The sequence below is a fragment of the Loxodonta africana genome, chromosome 6, assembly GCF_030014295.1.
Source record: "Loxodonta africana isolate mLoxAfr1 chromosome 6, mLoxAfr1.hap2, whole genome shotgun sequence".
NCBI lineage: Eukaryota > Metazoa > Chordata > Mammalia > Proboscidea > Elephantidae > Loxodonta > Loxodonta africana.
The window spans coordinates 139,920,189-139,941,233 of record NC_087347.1 but is presented as its reverse complement, the minus strand read 5'-3'; the positions used below and the strand labels follow the sequence as shown (position 1 = coordinate 139,941,233).

The 21,045-nt window shown below is 47.9% G+C and overlaps 1 long non-coding RNA gene across 2 annotated transcripts; it reads left to right on the top strand.

Moving 5' to 3' along the window:
* Positions 1-9,031: 9,031 nt before the first annotated feature.
* Positions 9,032-20,570, top strand: LOC135231558 (uncharacterized). 2 transcript variants are annotated; one of them, XR_010322352.1, is made up of 4 exons: positions 9,032-9,334; positions 9,530-9,738; positions 16,190-16,281; positions 18,416-20,570. It is a non-coding gene; the product is annotated as an uncharacterized LOC135231558 (long non-coding RNA). The 2 variants fall into 2 exon arrangements; XR_010322351.1 differs by having other exon boundaries at positions 16,190-20,570.
* Positions 20,571-21,045: the final 475 nt, after the last annotated feature.

The window sequence follows — 21,045 nt, the reverse complement described above, 5'->3', positions numbered from 1 at the left end:
GACATGGGGCTGCAGCCTTGTCTTCCTGACTCTGACCTCCCCCATTGGCATTCTTTTCATTTCATGTTGTTGTTGTTAGGTGCCATCGAGTCAGCTCTGACTCAGTGACCTCATGTAAAACAGAATAAAACAGTGCTGGGCCCTGCACCACCCTCACAATCATTGTTATGTTTGAGCTCATGTTGCAGCCACTGTGTCAATCCATTTCATTGAGGGTCTTCTTAGTTTTTGCTGACCCTCTACCAAGCTTGATAACCCTCCCCAGCGTCTGGTCCCTCCTGATGACGTGTCCAAAGTAAGTGAGATGAAGTGTTACCATCCTCACGTCTATACTCTGGCTGAGCATTCTGGCTGCACTTCTTCCAAGACTTGTTCGTTCTTCTGGCAACCCATGGTATAGTCAATATTCTTTGCCAACACCACAATTCAAAGGGGTCAGTTCTTCTTTGGTCTTCCTTGTTCACTGTCTAGCTTTCACATGCATATGAAATGACTGAGCATACCCCCTGTCTTAATTACCTAATGCTGCTTCACAAACAGAAGTTCATTCTCTCACAGTCCACTGGCTCCAGGGGAGGCTTTCTCTCTCTGTTACCTCTGGAGGAAAAGTTCTTGTCATCAGTTTTCCCTTGGTCTGGGAGCAACTCAGCAAAGGAACCTCAGGTGCAAAGAACGCACTCTGCTCCCAGTGCTACTTTCTTGGTGGTATGAGGTCCCCCTGTCTCTCTGTTAGCTTCTCTCTTTTATATCCCAAGAAATTGCCTCAAGACACAATCCAGTCTTGTAGATTGAGTCCCGCTTCACTAACACAACTGCTGCCCATCCTCCCTCATCGTCATGATAGAGGCAGGATTTACAACCTACAGGAAAATCATACAATACCAGGAATCATGGCCCAGCCAAACTGATACACACATTTTTTGGGGGGACATAATTCAATCCATGATACATGGATTAGGTCAGGTGCACGTTAGTAATCAAAGGGACATCTTTGCTTTTTAACACTTTAAAGAGGTCTTAATGGTCCATACTATTTGTAATTTCTGCTTATTTAAAGTAGCTGACATCGTACCTCGCACAGGTGCTCAGTACACAGAAGTGCCCTTCCCTTCCTACATCGTTATGCATTTAAGTTACTGTTCTCTGCTGAAAGCTTTCCACTCCTTACCACAGCTAACCTGCAGGCATTAAGACTCAGGCAACACCTCCTTCTGAAAGGTTTTCCTAAACCCCTTCCTCCTTGCCTCCTCTCACCCCCCATAACAGGTTGGGTCTGGTGCCCGTCTTCTGAGCTTTCTCATCTGTGCAGTAAGGGTTAATGAAGCAGGCTTGGGATAGTCAAACCCTGAATATGCCAAGGAAAGGACTGGCCACTGATCAGTTCCTGGGAGATAAAACCTAAGTCCTTGGAACATCCTGCCTGATTAGAATGTCTTTGCATTTCTGGGCCTTGGGCCATATCAGCCAGTCTATGCTAACAATGTGATTTATGGTGGGGGCCTTGAGCTACGCTGTATTAGTCTGACCTGTGGAGGGGCAGCAGTCAAGAAATCAAACAAAGTATCGCATTGGGTAAATCTGCCCAAAAAGACCTCTTTAAACTGTTAAACAGCAAAGATGCCACTTAGACAACTAAAGTGTGCCTAACGCAAGCCACAGTATTTTCAATAGCCTCATATGCATGTGAAAGCTGGATAATGAATAAGGAAGATCGAAAAAGAATTGATGCATTTAAATTATGGTGCTGGTGAAGAATACTGAATATAACATGGACTGCCAGAAGAGCGAACAAATTTGTCTTGGAAGTAGTACAGCCAGAACCCTTTTTAGAAGCAAGGATGGCAGGACTTCGTCTTAAGGTACTTTGGACATGTTATCAGGAGGAATGAGTCCCTGGAGAAGGACATTATGCTTCATAAAGTAAAACATCAACAATAAAGAGGAAAACCCTCAACGAGATGGACAGACACAGTGGCTGCAACAATGAGCTCAAACATAGCAACAATCGTGAGGATGGCGTAGGGCTGGGCACTGTTTAATTCTGCTGTACAGTCGGATATGACTTGATGGCACCTAACAACAACATGGAGGGGCTAGAGACTGCGTACCTAAGAACAGTCACACAGGGGTTCCATGCCTATGTGACTGACCCTCAGTAAAAGCCACGGACACCAAGGCTTGAGTGAGCTTCCCTGGTTGGCAACACTTCATACATGTTGTTATATACCTTTGCTGGGAAAATGAAGCACGGTCCGTGTGACTCCACTGGGAGAAGACAACTGGAAGCTCATCCCTGGTCTCTCGTGGAGCCTACTCTCTGCACCTTCTGCCTTTGCTATAACAAACCATAACCATGAGTATAACAGCTTTTCTGAGTTCTGTGAGTCCTTCTAGCGAATCGTGGAAGCTGAAGGTGGTCTTGGGGATCCTCCAAAACATCATCCCACTGGGTTTACTTCTGTCAGATCACTTGTCGTAATGGATTATCTGTGCCGTGATTTCATGAAGGTGGTCTTGGGGATCCTCCAAAACATCATCCCACTGGGTTTACTTCTGTCAGATCACTTGTCGTAATGGATTATCTGTGCCGTGATTTCATTAAGGACAAGACCTTGGATAATCCCCTATCATCTCTAGTGCCTAGTTAACATTTATAACAGATGTTCAATAAATGCCTCATTGCAAGGTGGCCTAACCTGCTTGTAAGCCTGATTCCCACCTGAGCCAGAACTATGCCTCAGAGGCCTGCAGAGGAGTCTGAAAGTACTGTGGGTTCTCTCCCAAGAAGAGATCACATGACATTGACCATGCGAAAGAACATGTAGTATAAACTGTCAACACCAGAAACCTAAACAGAGAATTAAGTTTGTCAAGCAACACATCCAGGATGGGGATTTGAAAAGTCTGGGCTAAGTAACAGCAGTGTGATAGCATATTTAAGGGCCATGTAAGCTATGGGTGCTTTTGGAGAGATGAGAACAGTAAGGCAGAAAGAAGGATGGTGGGAATTCCACTCTGTCAACAACATTTTATTTTCAGATTCTGCCTTTAAGGAAAGCCTTCTCTACACCAGAATGAGTGACATTTCAATGGAAAATACCAAGAATGGATATCTAAAATTCAAGAAGTCTTTTGGAAACGAGAACCTACAGCTCTCTGCTTGGATTCCCTGGCTCTTCCCTCAAGTCAGTTGCAACCCCAGTCTCAAGTTTCTTACCTTTCTGGTCCTGGCTGGCAACTTAAAAATGGTTAGCAATCCCGCCACAAAAACCATAACAACATTAATGAAGTTTTGCTAAGGTTTCCATACTGGTTGTTTTTAATCTTTCTTAAGAGACAGAGTTCAATTAAACACATGTGTTTTGTTTTAGAGCTACAAAATCAGTCACAGATATGCAGTATTCAATGAATGCCAACTCACTGGGGAGCACCCACCTCAAGTCAATAGCTCTGGCTAGCATGGTACCATGTTAGAGCCGCTTAGAAAAGAGGTCGCATCTTCAATTTAAATTTCCTCATTTTGAAAATGAGGAAGCCGGAGCCGGAAAAAAAAGCCTTGACTGTTGAACAAAGATCACAGCACATGTGAATGTGAGTCCTCCAACTGCCAACCATACCTGCAGGCTCCTTTTCCTCTGTGCCCTGGGCACTGGCACAGCCTTCACTCTAATCCCAGCAAAGGGCCCCATTAAGGCTCACCAGGCCTGACCTTCTGCTCAGACACACCTTGCTGGGCAACCCTGGGCAGTACCTTCACCTTTCTAGCCTGTTTTTATATCTGGATTGTAGGGTAAAAATTCTTACCTCATTAGAATTTTTTATGCACGTTAATGGCAATGTGGAGCAACGTGCCTGGCATATAGAAAATGCTCAAAAAATGTAATTTTACTTTCCTCTTCCCATCAAGTCTTCCTCGTTTTCAACCAGATTTCTGCCTTTTTCAACCACATTTCCTCACCTGAGCCACAAATCCAAAGGAAACTACTTGAGGGCCTATTTTCTCAGTCCTCTCAAAGATAGTACATAACTAGTACCATTCTAGAAGAAGAGAACAGAAGTTAAGTTATTGCACACTAAGGACATCTTAGGGCATCAGGGCTTAATTCTCTCCAGGAATCCAGCTGAGAAAAACTGCTTCACGACCTCAAACGGCTCTACCAGATACACGTCACAATATCTTTGCACACATCTAGTACTGAACACTCACCAATGCATGTCGAGGGATGGGAGTAGGGGCAGAGAGTATGACCCAAGAGGTGACTTACAATGCCTTCCTGGTGGCCCTGTGGCTGATCACTGACCAGCACTCTCTGAGTGCAGTGTGCTGCCCACAAGCCTAGCAACATCTACAGGCCCTCCTCAGCAGTCCAGTGCCCTGTGAGGGGGAGAGCATTAGTTTCTGCATTTCAACCATCAACTTTCACACTGTCGTCATGCCTTACTTCCTGCCCCACCATTGCTGTGACAGCTCTGAGCCTCACAAGGAGCAGTCTTCTGGGCCTCAGCTTTTATCTGGCCCACCTTACTTACTTAGACACACACACACACACACACCTCACACTTCTCAGGCCTTCATGCAAATACCTCTGCTATCTCTGAAACTCATCCAGGCTGCCTCAGTGCTCCTGGGATAGTCTGGGGAGTCCCTGGATCTCAGAGTCACCTAATAAGCCAGGGTCTCTGCCATCTCCATCTGCCTCACCCCTGCACATGTCCTGGGGAAGAAGGAAGAAGTACAGGGGGAGTCCATGGAGGGGACAAGGGCCACTTCTGTGAGCCTCTCTGGGCCTGGTCTGCAGTCACCAGGTGGGAGCAAGAGTGCCTTCCAACTCCAGAAGTGGAATGAAACCATTTGGGGAAAGAGAGAGGAATGTGTCCTTTGTCAGCTTGTGTCAAATCCCACTTACAGTATAATCTAGTTTAGTTTACTTAAAACGAGGACAGTTAAAAGAGAATTCAAAGGAGAGGGGATCAGAGCTTCAAAACTCTGAAAACTTTTCAGTTAGAGGAGACACCAACAGCTGGATCACTCCATTTTTCTGAGTTTTCTTTGTTTTTGGAGAGAGCAGATGACAGTGATGGGATCCTCAGTGTAGATCTTGTACCCAGTGTGAAGGTCTACATTAAGTGCACAGGTCTGCACCAAGTGTACAGGCCTGCACCAAGTATACAGGTCTGCGCTGAGTGTACAGGTCTGAACTGAGTGTACAGGTCTGCACCGAGTGTGGAGGTGTGCACCGGGAGTATAGGTCTGCACCAAGTATACAGGTCTGCATCTAGTGTACAAGTCTGCACCGAGTGTGGAGGTCTGCACGGAGTATACAGGTCTGCACCGAGTGTGGAGGTCTGCACTGAGTGTTTAGGTCTGCACCGAGAGTGGAGGTCTGTACCGAGTGTGGAGGTCTGCACCGAGTGTGGAGGTCTGCACTGAGTGTTTAGGTCTGCACCGAGAGTGGAGGTCTGTACCGAGTGTGGAGGTCTGCACCAAGTGTGGAGGTCTGCACCAAGTGTACAGGTCTGCACTGAGAGTGGAGGTCTGCACTGAGTGTACCAGTCTGCACCGAGTGTACAGGTCTGCACTGAGTGTGGAGGTTCTCACCAAGTATGGAGGTCTGTACCTAGTGCATAGGTCGGCACCAAGTGTGGAGGTCTGCTCCGAGTGTGGAGGTCTGCACCGTGTACAGGTCTGCACCGAGTGTACAGGTCTGTACTGAGTGTATAGCTCTGCACCAAGAGTGGAGGTCTGCACCAAGTGTGGAGGTCTGTACCAAATGTACAGGTCTGCACCGAGTATACAGGTCTGCACCGAGTGTACAGGTCTGCACTGAGTGTTGGAGGTCTGCACAGGTATATAGGTCTGCACTGAGTGTGGAGGTCTGCACCGAGTGTGGAGGTCTGCACCAAGTGTACAGGTCTGCACTGAGAGTGGAGGTCTGCACTGAGTGTACCAGTCTGCACCGAGTGTACAGGTCTGCACTGAGTGTGGAGGTTCTCACCAAGTATGGAGGTCTGTACCTAGTGCATAGGTCTGCACCAAGTGTGGAGGTCTGCTCCGAGTGTGGAGGTCTGCACCGTGTACAGGTCTGCACCGAGTGTACAGGTCTGTACTGAGTGTATAGCTCTGCACCAAGAGTGGAGGTCTGCACCAAGTGTGGAGGTCTGTACCAAATGTACAGGTCTGCACCGAGTATACAGGTCTGCACCGAGTGTACAGGTCTGCACTGAGTGTTGGAGGTCTGCACAGGTATATAGGTCTGCACTGAGTGTGGAGGTCTGCACCAAATGTACAGGTCTGCACCAAGTGTGGAGGTCTGCACTGAGTATACAGGTCTGCACTGAGTGTGGAGGTCTGCACCGGGTGTGCAGGTCTACACCAGGTGTGTAAGTCTGTACAGAGTGTGGCTGTTTGACCAAGCACGAAGGTCTGCACCGAGAGTACAGGTCTGTACCTAGTGTGGACGTTGGACCCAGTGTGGAGGTCTGCACCGAGCATACAGTTTTGTACCGAGTATGGGAGTGTGCACTGAGAAGGGAGGTCTGCACTGAGTGAAGAGGTCCTTACTTCCACTTGCTAAACCTTCTGACCATAGAGCAAAGTTCAGACCTGGTACCTGTCATTCACGGCACTCTCAAAATCCACCTGGGCCTACTTTCAATGGGATTCACTCCTCCCAGCATGGGCTGTATTTGGCCCTTGGGCCACCCTGCTGCCCTCTGGCTCTCCATGCTGCTTCCTGGTTTTACTGTTCTGCAGGGGCATCACTGGAGCCTGCACCGCTGCCACCTCAGTGAAGCTCTGTTGCTTTCACCGCCTGCATGGACCTGGCAGCAGCATAATGGGTACATTACTTCCCATAACTGGCAGCAACCTACTTCATTAACAGCTCCCACTGCAGGGGCTCAACAATGCTTGTGGGGTGTTTGCAAGAGTAAGATATAAAGAATCCAGTCCAGAAACTGACTAAGGATCATGACCACCATCCATAAAACCACTCTGGACTTCCCTGCTTGATTAATGCTTAGGATCAAAGCCGCCTTCTCCATCTGTGCCTGAACTGGCATTGCAGATAGACACATGAGAACTAATGGTAGCCCACAGTTCCAGGAGTCACTGAAGCAGCCTGTCTCAGGGAAGCTGCTCTCCTTGTTCCCGAGGATCCAGCACCAGCCCTCCTCCAGGCCCGAGCCCCAGTCCCGAGGCCTGATCCAAAGCACACTGACGGCGAGGTGATCCATTTCAGCCCATCTCCGCCAGCCTGTCCCTCTCTATCCCACCTATAATTGGACCTGCAGTTTGGAAACCCAAACATTTTGCCATTGGATCAGAAATAATTTTGGGAAGGGAAAAAGCGAATCACAGAACCAAATTCTAGCCTCCCCTTAATTATTCAAGTTTCGCAGTTTTCTGAATGGCCCTCTCCATGATGCGCTCTTTTCTGTGGCCCAAGAGGGCCCCAGGTGTAACAGGCGGCCACAGGTAGAAGGGCTGAAAGAAGGGGAAGGGGTAGTGGGAGCGGGTTGGGGGAAATCAGAAGGAAACCAGGAAAAGGAAAAGGACTCAAAAAGGCAAACCAGTGGGAAAGAAGGGACCAGGGGGTGGAAATGAGAAATAAAAAAGAGGAGGAAAAGGAAAGACCGGAAAGAGTCATTTTGGAGACTAGCCGAGAAGCAGCCAGGAGCCCAGGGAAAAAGAGCCCGGAACAAGAGGGGTTTGGCCGGCGCGTGGGGCGGTGATGGGCAGCGGCGCCTTACCGGCGGTGGCCGAGTGTAGGCTCTCCAGGCTCCAGTAGCGGGACAGGGCTCCGCGCATGCCCCCGCTGCCGCCGCGGCCGCCGCACGCCACGCCGCTGCTGTCCGAGTCAGAGCCCGGGGACAGCCCGGCACTGCTGCCGCCGCTGCTGCTGCTAGTGCCTAAGTCGCCGCTCGCCCGCCCGCTCGACTCGCTGGGACATTGCTGCGTCCTCACGCAGGCAGGCCCGAGTTCCAGCCATAGGCTTGGCGGAAGCTGGGCCAGCGGCGGCAGCGGCGAGGGACAGGGCCCCTGGGCCGCGGCGGCGGCGGCAGGGCTGCCGGGCGAAGGGGCGCGCGAGCCAGGGCCGGCGCCGCTGTCGGAGCACGGGAGACGTGCGGACGGCCGCGCAGCGTTCTCGGCCCCATCCCCGTCGCCGCGCGGCCGCCGCTCGGGGCCGGCTGACATCATGGGGCTCCGCTAAGGAGGCTCCCCGCCGGCCGCAGGACACCGCCCGCTTCAGGTTGCTGCGGGACCGGGATCCCTCTGCAGGTGCTGCGCGCGCGCGGCTCGAAGCGAGGCCCGGCGCCCACCGGGTAGGGCGCGGGGGCATCCGCTGGCCGCCCACTCCCCGGTCTACCGGCCGGCGCTAACCGTCCCCGGCGACCCCGCTGCGGGCCCGGGCGGCACGCGCTCACGCCCGCGCGCACGCAGACCTGGAGCGGCGGCGGCGGGCGCTGCGTGCGGGGGCCCCGGGCCAGCCTCCCTCCGCGGACCGCTGCGTCCCCGCCGCCGCCACCACCCCTAGCATTCACAGGCTTGTACTGGGACGGGATCGTTACAACGAAGGGACGCTCCTGCACCTCAGCCTGGCAGTGAGTGGAGATGGCCGGGGCTGGCTATTCCTCTGCAAGGATTTCAGGTCAGACCGCTGCGGAGCATCCAGGCACATCTGGGGCAGGAAACGGTGGCTACAGGCCGAGTTCGCGAGGCCCAGTGCCTGCTACGGGAGCGACCTGGGCAGACACTCCGGCAGGGCAGCTGCGCTCCCAGGGTACTGGGAGGGCGCTAGGCTAGAAGATGCCCCTCGCAGCCAGATTCGGAAGCCAACTGTGCACGCGGCCCCCAGGGGACCCGCGACCCTCCATACAGCCAGCTGGCAGAATGCACCCTGCCCGGGATCCACGGGCCGGCCGGGGTCTCTGCGGGGACTACATAGAAAGTAGACTCACAGTTCACGTAAAGCTACTTTAAAAAGTATCTGGAAAAGTCTAGTGACAGGCGCAAACGAAAACAGAGGTCATGGGATTACATATTTTTTAATTATTATTATTTTTTTAGGTGAGGGAGCTACTGTTTTCCTCTGATCCTCCCAGACACTCGTGAGCACAGGGTGAGGTACCTCCAAAGCTCCAAACAAGGGCGGTAGTCAAGAAGTAACTTATATGAAATACAAAATCCAGGAGGCAAGAGACAGTGGGAGACTTGGTCTCACCTTGAAGGCCAGCTGTGTGGGGAAGTCCTGATCCCCTCCTGACGGCATCATCACCAGGCCAAGCCCCAGGGAACCGGTTCTGGTGTACAGTGATGGAAGTGCAGACAACGGTGAGCACGAAAGGTGGCAGGTGCCTTGCCCCAGCCCACCAGCTAGTATGGGGGCGCTAGAAAAGTGGTCAGTCTTTCCCTTCCTTTCATATTGGGTCCATTTCCTTTCCCTCTTCCCTATCCCTAAGCCAAATGTGCTCCTAGGTTTGTACCATAGCCTACTATTTCCTAATAATCAACCTTGTATCTTAACAGATGATGTCCCATCTCCGGTCAGGATTCACAAGTGCTGGGGAGCCTGCTGTACAATTGATTTTTCTGTGGGTCACACTCCGCACACAGTGCTGGCGCTCTGTTATCTCACTGTCAGATGAGTATATTAACATCCGCCTTAACAACTCAGGAGGCTGGGACAATGGATGCAAAAGTTCTAGGTCAAATACAGAGCCCTGTACATGTATAAGGTAATACCAGTGGTGTTGGGTGTTCAGTAAATAGGCAAAGTTAAACTTTTGAGACCCTCCCTAAGTCCCTGAGTTTGTTAATCTGTTGGATCTGTTCACTGTTACTCTTTATCAGAGGTAGGATTGATTACTTTTGTGTGTGGACTTTCTATCCATGGTGTTGTGATTCCCACCCAGGTAATTGGGTGGGGCTGTGCAAATAAGATAATTGTGGCCCACCAGGGGATTGGTCAGTTCTGTCTTTAAAAAGAGCCAATTTCAGAGCAGAGAGGAGGAGCCCACCACCACTAAGGAAGAACAGCAGCAGGAGATAGCGCCCTGGGCTTCCTGGCCTGCCCACAGAGGGAGAGACCTGAGTGCCCTTGGGAAGAGACTGAGGGCCAGGAAGAGGCTATCCTGATGGAAGAACTGTATTCTGAGTGTTCTTGAGCCTGAATTTTAATGTACTTCCCTAATAAACCCCATAATCATAAGTATGGCCTGTGAGTTTTTTGTGGCCATTGCAATGAATTGTTGGAAACCCTGGTGGTGTAGTGGTTAAGTGCTACGGCTGCTAACCAAAGGGTCGGCAGTTCGAATCCACCAGGTGCTCCTTGAAAACTCTATGGGGCAGTTCTACTCTGTCCTATAGGGTCGCTATGACTCAGAATTGACTCCACGGCACTGGGTTTGTTTTTTTGTTTGTTTTATCAAACCCAGTAGAGAGTGCTGTGGGAGGGACAGTTGGTGTCAGAATTGGTAGAGATGGCAGAGGGAGGAGGAGGCCTGTCTGTCCTCCACCTCATAGGAATCAACATTGGGCCGTTGATCTTGTTTCACTTTCCCCCTTGTGGGGTTGGAGGAGGTCGGATACCTCCTCAGGCCATTTTTACAACTCCCATACCTGGCTGGCCCACATTCCCACTGCTACCACCATTCTTTCCTGTCCCCTTGTTCCTGGGTGTGGGGCTTTCTGCAAGGTGAAGTTAGTTCCTGGATTCAGATGGGGTGGTCCTGCCGAGCCCTGCAAGCTAAGCCCTTGTGGGTGGGAAGAATAGCTTAGAAAGGAAATAGTCATTGCAGTATGAGTCAAAGATTGAGAGACTTCTCCCACCAATCCGTCAGCAAGTCTTGTGATTTCTACCTTCAAAGTATATTTCAAAGTTTTGTATTTCTGTCTCTTACTCCACTGCTCCCAAAACCATAATGGAAGATAGTCTCTTAACTCGTTCTATAGAGCAGCCTCAGGGAACTTCCAAAAATACAAATCACACCGTGTCACGTTCCTGTTTCAGACCCTGCAGAGGAGTCCCTTCACACTTGGCAAGGCTGGCAAGGCCCCATGTAATCTGGCCAGGTCTGTTTCTGCACCTCGTATCACCCCTCTGTGTTCCAGCCACTGTGGCCACCTTTCTGTTTCCCCTTCTTGCCTCGGGGCCTTTGCACTTACTGTTTCTTTTACCTGGAATGCTTTTCTGTTTGCTTTTCATGGGACTGGCTCCTTCTCAACCTTCATGTCTCAGTGAAGCTTACTTCCTTAGAGAGACTTTATTTATTTCCTTCCTACAACTTGTTTTCTGTTCCCATAGACCATGAGCTCTGTGCCTTACCCGCTAGTGTTCCCAGTGTGTGCAGAGTGCCTGCCACACACTAGGTGCTTTGGGAGGTGAGTAACTATGGAGGAATGAATGGGGGTGGGAACTGAGCAGAAGGCCAGCCAGGCATGAAGATTCTTTCTCAGCCCTCTTTGGAGGTCAGGACTTTGAGAAGATTAATCATTGCTCCTGAGTGGAGGGTACAAAGCTGGTGCCCCAGATGACAGCAGCCTGGGGGAACCTAGCCTACATAAGCCACTGTGTCAGCAGACAGCTGAGCGCCATGCTTTTTCTGAGACCATTTCTCTTTTAAATCTTCCCAAGACTTCAGTAAAGTCTTATGGAACCATCTAGCTTGGCATCAGCTACACTGTAGGGAAGGGCAGAGTGTCCTCATCTGAGCTCCAGTACGGAAAAGGGATGGCATTTTGTAAGACCACAGTGGTGATGACAGCTGATATTAGTGCAAGGTGTTGGGAAGATTCTTGCCCCATAAAGTTATAGGCTCTCTTTCTCTCTATACATATATATATAAATTAACAACCTGAAATGTCTTTATCAGAAAGGTCAGCACAGAAGGATCAGTGTTTCAATGATGTGAAAATGGGAGATGAAATTTAACCATACATGTAGAAACCAAAACAGAATGGGAATGGAATTTTTCTGAGCCTAGGGACTGGCTTCTGTCCTGTCTCTCCTAAGCTTGTACTTCCATTTCTACAGCAGTGCTAGATGAAAAAGATTTTAAAGCCAGAAAGATCTGGGTTCACATCCTGGTTCTGTCTCCTACTAGTTGTGATCTTGCACAAATTACTTACTTAATCATCCTGAGTATTTCTTTTCTCACCTACCAAATACTGATACTAGCAACGACTTTTGCAGGATTGCTGTGAGGACTAAATAAAATTATATGTAATTATGCAACAGTGCCTAGCAATGTTGGAAATATTTGCTGCTATTAAGCATATACTATGTGCTTTTTTTTTTTTATGTGCTAAGTGGAAACCCTGGTGGCGTAGTGGTTAAGAGCTATGGCTGCTAACCAAAAGGTTGGCAGTTTGAATCCACCAGGCGCTCCTTGGATACTCTATGGGGCAGTTCTCCTCTGTCCTATAGGGTCACTATGAGTCAGAATCAACTCGATGGCAGTGGGTTTGGTTTGGGTTGGTATGTGCTAAGTGCTTTGTATATATTATTTAATCTCCACAACAACCTTATCTGATAGGTACTATTATTAGGTCCATTTTCAGTTAGAAAAAGCGGATGCTCAGAATAATCAAAGGTCACACATCTAGGAAGTGGAGAAATTGGTTCCAGTGCATACCACCGTGCTTTGAACCGTTATGCAACTGCTAATTCTCTTCCTTCCCATTATTGAGGATTGTCCAGACAATTCCTGCTGGGATAGCATCAGTATCATTGGCAAGCGATACTGTGAACATCCTTTGTGCAGGGCATGATACAGTGGATCCCGATATTGAGTAAGATATGATATGAGCAAAGTCATCCAAGTTATCCCTTCTAAGACTCTCGCTGTAGTGACGGACAATCATTACCAGCACTAAAAACTGGAGAAAGGTCCTACCCACGAATCAGCCACCAGACACAATGAAAATGGAATTGGCTTGAAGAGAGAACTATCTCTTGGCTTGTGGAATAACAGTATGAGCCCGAGGCAAGCAGGAACAAGCTTGGTCAAACCCTGCAGGCCCTTCCTGAGGATATCATGTGATGCCATGTGCATCAGCTACCCTGGAGATCCAAGGCAGCGATCCTCGCACTGCTGGCTCCACTGAGGGTAAAGCAGATACGGTGGGGCTTATCCTTGGCATCTGCAGCCTTGTGAGGCAGAGTGTGGGGACATTCCCACATCAGGCTAATTCCTGCCTAGCCCTGCAAACATGGAGAAGAAATTCTGGTGGAGAGGCAAAGTTTGCTGTTGGGCCTGCTGATAGTGCCTCAAAGTATTTAGATTCCTGAACTACTGGTATACATTACAGGAAAGCTTAACTTTCCACTTCCTATTTCATCTGTGTTTGAAGGATTTGCGCAGTTATAACAATCTTACTTGACAACAAGCCAGTGCTGGGGAAGGACTGCTGTCTTTAAGAGTGAGGAAACAGAAATTTCACCTATAAGAAAATGACCAGTCAGAAGAAGAGCAATATGGTTTTAGAAATGAATTTACAGCCATGGCAAGGAGACACTCTTAGAAAATCCTTGATTTTCTGTTCTTAAGCTTCAAGGGGACATTGGAAAAATTTTATGGAGATGAAAACCATGATCACTGAATCATAAACCTCAATGATGGCAAGAAACAGCAGGTTAGATAAAACCAGAAAAACAAAGCAGACGACAAAACTGAGAAAGTCTCCCAGAAATGAGAGAAAAATGTTAGAAAAAAAAAAAAAGAAAATGATGAGAGGCACTGAGGATAGAAACAGGAAGTTCAATTTGTGTAAAATAGAAATCCCAGAAGGTTGGAACAGAGGCAATAGTCACAGAAATTAAAGAAAGCTTTCCTAAGCTAAACAGAGACCCAAGCTAGCCCCTCCTAATAACCATATGAGATAGGAATATGGGGAATTATTTTTCTTTTTTAGACAAAAAGAAATCTGAGATATGGAGAAATGGCAGGATGTGAGCATTTCTCATCCCTGTATGAAGAGATGAGGTGCCTTAGTGGTGCAGTAGTTTAAGCACTCAGTTGCTAATAGAAAGGTCAGGAGTTCGAACCCACCAGCTGTTCTGAGGGAGAAAGATGTGGCAGTCTCCTACTGTAAGGATTTATAGCCTTGGAAACCCTATGGGGCAGTTCTACTCTAGTCCTACAGGGTTGGTATGAGTTGATATTGACTCAATGGCAGTGGGTGGATATGAAGAGACCTGACCTTTGGCTCCCAGGGCTGTGCCCTTGGTGTCCACGCATGCTGGGGGCATGCGCCACTGAGGTTTTCTGATTTCTTCTTGTCAGTTAATTTAAATGAGGCTCCGAAATCATAGCAATATATGATTATTAAGCATTGAGTTTGTCTCCTGTTAAAAACAAATAACCATATTTCGGTAAAATGAGTTACTTAATATTTTTTTAGTCATAGTCTTTGTAACTCCCACCGATGCTTGTGGCCTACCAAGGGGATTGGATTGCTTGCTAATAATGTAAATAAGGTGCGTGGCACCCATGTGGGGGTAGGACCACGCAAATAAGGTGTATGGAACCCTAACGAGGGGATTGGTCAGTTTTGCCCACCTGCTAGGCTTAAGATGAGCCATCCCAGAGGTGGGAAGGGAGGATCTCACCACCACCAAGAAGCAAGAGCCAAACAGAGTCCATCCTTTGAATCCAGGATCCCTGCACTGAGAACCTCCTAAATCCAGGAGATACAGAGAGAGGGAGCTGTAACAGAAAAGATAGCAAGAGATGATGGTGCAGTGATAGCAGTGTGGGAGGCAGCAGAACCAGGAGACCGGCAGGAGACAGCTTGGTGGGCTTCCTGGCCCATGGAGCAAGAAAGCTGAGTGTCTTCAGGCAGGAGGCTTGCTGGTGGAGTGGATACCTCTAAGAGCTAGGCTCCCCAATCCACGGAGAAGAGAGCTGAGCACCTTTGGGCCGAGACTTACTGATGGCTTGGGGTGCCTCTGAGCACTTAACAGCAGAGCTAAAAGAGCGTTATAACACTTGCCTGAGTAGGGCAGAGGTTGAGGGGCCAGAGAGAGGCATGCCTGTGGGCATGGCTGAGAAGAGGTTGTCCTGATCGAAATATTGTATCCTGAGCATTCCTGAACCTGAATTGTAACCTGTTACTTCTCCAATAAACACTGTGAGTTCTGCATGGCCAGTAAAACAAATTATTGAACCCAGCAGAGAAGTAAAGAGTGCCATGGAAGAGACGGCTGGTGTCGGAACTGGTGGAAAAAAAAAAAGATTGGAGGGTAGAGGCGTGTCTGACCTGTGCATCACGGCAACCAGCCTTCGGCCATTGATAGTGATAACGATTCTCCTTCCCCCTTGTGAAGTTCGACAAGATGTCAGATGTCTCCTCTATGCCATTTTTACACATGTACATATGTAAGAAGGCTGTGACCTCAAGGGCCAGAATTAGCCTTGAGGAGGATCACCAGAAAAATGCCACCTTTCCACAAGCCTCTAAATAATTTTATGACTTAGTAAAGGGCTCATGTTACAAAATCTTTTCCCTTGAAAAAATTCCTTCTGTAATTGTTAAGCACTTTTTCATAATAATTTTGCTTACAGTGAGTTTAAGATCACAAAATATCTGGATAAAAGTCAACTGCACAATATGCATAAGCATGTACGTTGCTGATGGAAAACAGTTATGTCTACCAACTAACCTCAGCAACCAACTCCTCCAGGGACTGACACCCAGCATTCACTGAGTCAGGTTCAGAGTCCAAGAGTGAGGGTCTGCACCAGAGTTGACTCCTTAGCATGGCACAGGCCACCACCCTCCAGTTTCATCTTCTGTCTGACCTCACAGAATTTATATAGACCTTCAGCTACAGCAGTTCCAAACCAGTGACATCCAGGAATGCCAGCCCTTCTGCTCTCCTTGAGCCTGGGCAAAGCACAAATGCACCCAAAACAAACACATACACATACGATGAAGGGGAAACAGGCTTTGTGAGGCCAAACATGGGCACTTTTATGTGGTCTGCTAGTTCACTACAGTTTGCATTCTTATGCAAGCCCCTGGCATGGAGCCACTATTGTCCACCACCACTATAAAACCTCAGCCCTCCCACTTAAGGGTATGGAGATATGCTTTGGTCCTGTGGCCACCCAGGACTTCCTCATGCATAAGTCTCCCTAATAAACTCCTTCACTGCCACACTGAAGTTGTCCTCCTCTTTCTTAGGTCTTATGCCACACTCCATTTTTGGAGGCAAATTTCAAGTTACTGGCCCGTGCCTGGACAATTGGCAAGCCAGCTAGGAGTCCAAGGAAATGGTGAGTGGCGTGAGGCATCTGCAGGGGAAATCCTGGGCTGGCCAGCGACATCCATGCAGGGAGGTCTGGCCCATATGCTTTTCCGTGGGGGAAATCCCGTGTTGGCCAGAGTACAGGGACACCCAGGAAATGCCAAGTGGCATAGCCCAGTTGTGGGCAGACACGCATCTTCATAAGTGTAGAAAAGAAGCTAGGAGTGCAGTAGCGGCTGTGGGATGGCCACCAAAGCCTACCAAGCTGCTTAAGTGCACATAAGAGCTTTGCAGGAAGAGTTGCAGTTGGAAAGGGATGTGTGGCAGTTGTGTGTGGCCATGACTGATGTATTGAGCATCCACATCTGAGAACAGGATAAGCAACTAGAAATGCTCTCCTGCAGGTTTGTAATGATGGGAAATTCAAGGGCTAGGGGAACAATTCCCTAGCCATTGCTCAAAGTGCTCTAACAAGCGCTCCAGAGATAGCTGGAGGGGCTAAGCAGGTCCCTGGCACTGAGAACACCCTGTAAGGCCTAGTGCAAAGCAGGAGTTAAAACAGAAGAAACAACCAAAAAAAGGAGTAAAAAGCTTGTGTTGAGCAACCTTGAAAAGACCTTAGAGGCCGTCTCTGGAATTCTCTGATAACTGCCTCTGCCAAGGTAATTGAACAGCAACACAGTCACAGCTGCAATAGTAAGGGGAAAACTAAAATAGGAGGGCCCTATTTTAGGGCTACTGGGTTACTGAACCAATGCTTGCACTTGGTATGGTGGACACATGGCTCCACAAATGACTGAGGGCTCTGCCAACTTTGCCCAAATCTTCTGACTTTCAGAAATAATTAAGACCAAGGATTAAGCCTAGGTCCCTCTGTCACCGGGGAAAACCAAAGGCCTTATGTTACAATTGAAGTTCAATGAGGAAATGAAAAGAATTGTATATCTTGGGTTTTTAGATACCATTGCACATGTGACTTGTGATCTCTTTTACACTTGAAAATGAGGAAAGCTTTTGGGTCTGAGGTCACCATTATTGAGATCCTTGCCCAAGCCTAACTATGGATAAGTCCCTAATAGGGATTTCTATTATATGCATTGATGATGTCAATATATTAAGTTATACCTTTGTAAACTTTTGCCTCCAAGCCCTGATGGGAATTACTGCAGTTAAGGCCGTTTTTAGTGGGGCACACCGAAGCTGTGACATGGGCAATAGCTAATAGCCTGACCATTCAGTCTGGCCACTGACAATCCTCAGACTGACATCTGGAAAAAAAAAGTCAGTTCTGTTCCTGATAAGCTTTTGTTACTTGCGTGGATGGTCACCAGAAAGGCCCCTATGTTGAGAGGGGAAAACAACCAAAACAGCTCTTGCCAATGGGCTGCAGAGGCTGAAGGATCCTCTGCTCCAGAGCAACCAACCACCTCCTGGATTTAAGAGAGGATGACCCATGAAGATTCACACACCATTCTAGACTGGGCCCACACACACGGACTGCCACCATCATCAGAAAACACTGGACAGCACAGAAAATCTGACCTGCCTATGAGACCATGACCAAGGCTAAAACCCGCCCAGGAACAGATTCCTGAGCCAACAGGCCAGGGCATTCTCAGCAGATAAATCATATCGGGGCCTCTTACCCTATACAAAGGCTTCCACTGGATCTTGAATGAACTCTTCACGCTGTACATCACCCCCAAGCCATAGGGGCAATTGAGCACTGTAGTGGACAGGCTTAAACAGCTGATAGGAGGGGACAAGACAGCCCCAGCATGCACTTTACATCTCAGGCAAGCAGTATGGGGTCTCAATGCAGCAGTTCCCTGCAAGGGCATTTCTTATTTGATCAAACTGTTCTATAAAATGTGTTTGTTTGTATACAACTGTTACTGACAAAAGGTCACTGCCTCAAGATTAGGACAGACAGCCTGGGTGGCTATACCTGGACAACCCTCACCGAAAGTTCCACGGAAGACAGGTGAGTGGAAGGGGGGGATTGTTAATGTTGTTTCTTTTTGTTCCGAGATTATCTCACAATGATGGACAGGCCCCTTATCCATGGGTCCCAATGACACGGGCTTTTGCTAGAGCTACCAATCAGACCAAATGTTGGCTCTGCAATATTTGAACTGGGTCATCTCCCTCTGTTGTTCCAGCTGATCTGTCAATAAGGAGGATGCCTAGCGGACCAAATGAATGTGTAACCTGGTGTAAATGTGTAACCTGTGGTAAATGAATACGGTCGACACCACTACTTGCGGAAAACATCTTTAGAAGTATGAAAGCTGCCTGTGGGGAGTGCTCCAACTTTAGAAGGAAATTTCTCTCCGTGTGTTAAAAATGTGAAAAGCACAGGACTAGATGGTTTGACTCTGAGAATGGTACTTTTAAGACTGAGTTTGATATTACTCATGGAAGACTTGCAGAATATGACCAGATGGTCCAATGTACATTGACTGACTACACCAAGGCTGAATTAGCCTGGTCTGGTAATGATAATACCTTGTTCAATTGTGCTGAGAAAGGGAGCTTTTGTATTACTGGTGCTGGAATGTCTAATGTTTATATAATATACCATGTTGGGAGAAAGATGCTGTTTTTGCATAAATGATTGAGGGAATGTTTCACATAGATAAGACTGGACAAATACAGCCCTTTGATATATTCGGTTGGCTTGGATTAAGCTACAGCTGGGGTGGCTGGTTGGGATCTCTCCTCCCAGCAGGCCTGATCAATCTTCTGGGGGCCATCCTACTAGGAACCCTCATTAAATGCTGCCTCAATGATGCACGGAGGTAACATCTTATGCACCAAACCACAGATGTGCAGTTCAACATCCAAAATGGGTGATGGACATACCAGGACTTGGTTTGTTTTTTGGAACCCTGATGGGAGTCGGGGATGGACTGTTGGGGGAGTGATCTGCCTCTATGCCTCCTATCCAGGCTGCCTAAGTAAAGGCCTTGGGCCCATAGCATTCTCTGAAGAGGAGGCTGGGGATTGAGTCACCTTCTCTCCTGGTTCCTTCTTATCAGAGAAGCCTTCCTCCTGCTCTGGGCACATAGTAACTTTATCTCTTTCACATGTGTGAGCACCACACGGTACCCAGTGTGGGGGGAACGGGGTCTCTCGTACTACGGCACAAGACAGAAAATGTGCCACATTCTAAGAGCTGGCATCGAGAGGTGGACTGAAAGGGAAGCAGGCTTTGCAAGGCCAAACATGGGCACTCTCGCGTGGTCTGATAGTTCACTACAGTTTGCATTCTTATCTAAGCCCCTGGCATGGAGCCACTATTTTTCAACCACCTCTGCCCTCCCACCGTGGGGTGCGGAGATCTGCTTTGGTCCAGCAGGTGTCCAGTAATAAACTTCTTCACTGCCACACTGGAGTTGCCCACCCCTTTCTTTGGTCCCTCGGTGCCCTCCACTTTTGGAGGCAAATTTCAAGTTATTGGCCCATGCCTGGACACACAGAAACACACACACATACAAAATTGCCATTAAGTCAATTCCAACTTATGGTGATTCCATGTGTGCAGAGGAGAACTGTGTTTCATAGGGTTTTATTTATTTTTTAAATACTATTTTATAGTGTTTTAGGTGAAGGTTTACACAGCAATTTAGGTTCCCATTCAACAATTTCTACACACAAGTTTTTCAGTGACACTGGTTACATTCTTCACAATGCAGGGACATTCTCATTATTTTCATCCTGGTTATTTCATTGCCAGTAATCTAGCTTCCCTGGCCCCTCACATTCTCACCTTTGTTCTAAAGTAATTGTTGAGCATTTGGTCTCATATAGGTGATTTTTTAAAGGAGCACAGCACTTATGGGTGAAATTCATTATTTTTTGAGCCAATTTGTTATTTAGCTATAAGGTGATGTTAGGGGTTAATTTCGGTTCAAGGTTTAAAGAGTATCTCGGGGCAATAGTTTTGGGGAGTCTTCCAGTCTCAACTTGTCCAGTAGTTCTATTTTTTTGTTTTTTTAGGAATTTGAGGTTCTGTTGCACATTTTCTTGGCATAGACGAGTGAGCACTTCCAGTGCTGCACCTGTTTGTTGAAACATCTCAATTAGTATGCCATCAGTTCCTGGAGCCTTGTTCTTTTGCTTATGCCTTCAGTGCACCTTGGACTTCTTCAGCATCATTGGTTCCTGATCACATGCTGCCTCCTGAAATGGTTGAACGTTGACCAATTCTTTTCAGTATAGTGACTCTGTGTATTCCTTCCATTTTTTTTTTTTTGACGCTTCCTGCAACATTCAATATTTTTCCTGGAGAATCTTTCAATATTGCAACTTGAGGCTCGCATGTATTCTTCAGTCCTTACAGCTTGAAAAATGCCAAGCGTGTTCTTCCCTGTCGGTTTTATATCTCCAGGTCTTTGTACATGTTATTATAATATTTTACTTTGTTTTCTCAAGATGCCCTTAGAAAACTTCTGTCCAGTTCTTTGACTTCATCATTTCTTCCTTTCATTTTAGCTACTCTGTGTTCAAGAGCACGTTTCAGAGTCTCTTCTGACATCCATTTTGGTCTTTTTTTTTTTTTTTCCTGTCTTTTTAATAACTTCTTGCTTTCTTCATGTATGATATCCTTGATGTCATTCCACAACTCGTCTGGTCCTTGGTCATCAGTGTTCAATGCATCAAATCTATTCTTGAGGTGGTCTCTAAATTCAGGTGGGATATACTCAAGGTCGTACTTTGGCTCTTGTGGACTTGTTCTAATTTTCTTCTGTTATGTGTATATAGGTATAGGTATAGGTATAGGTATAGG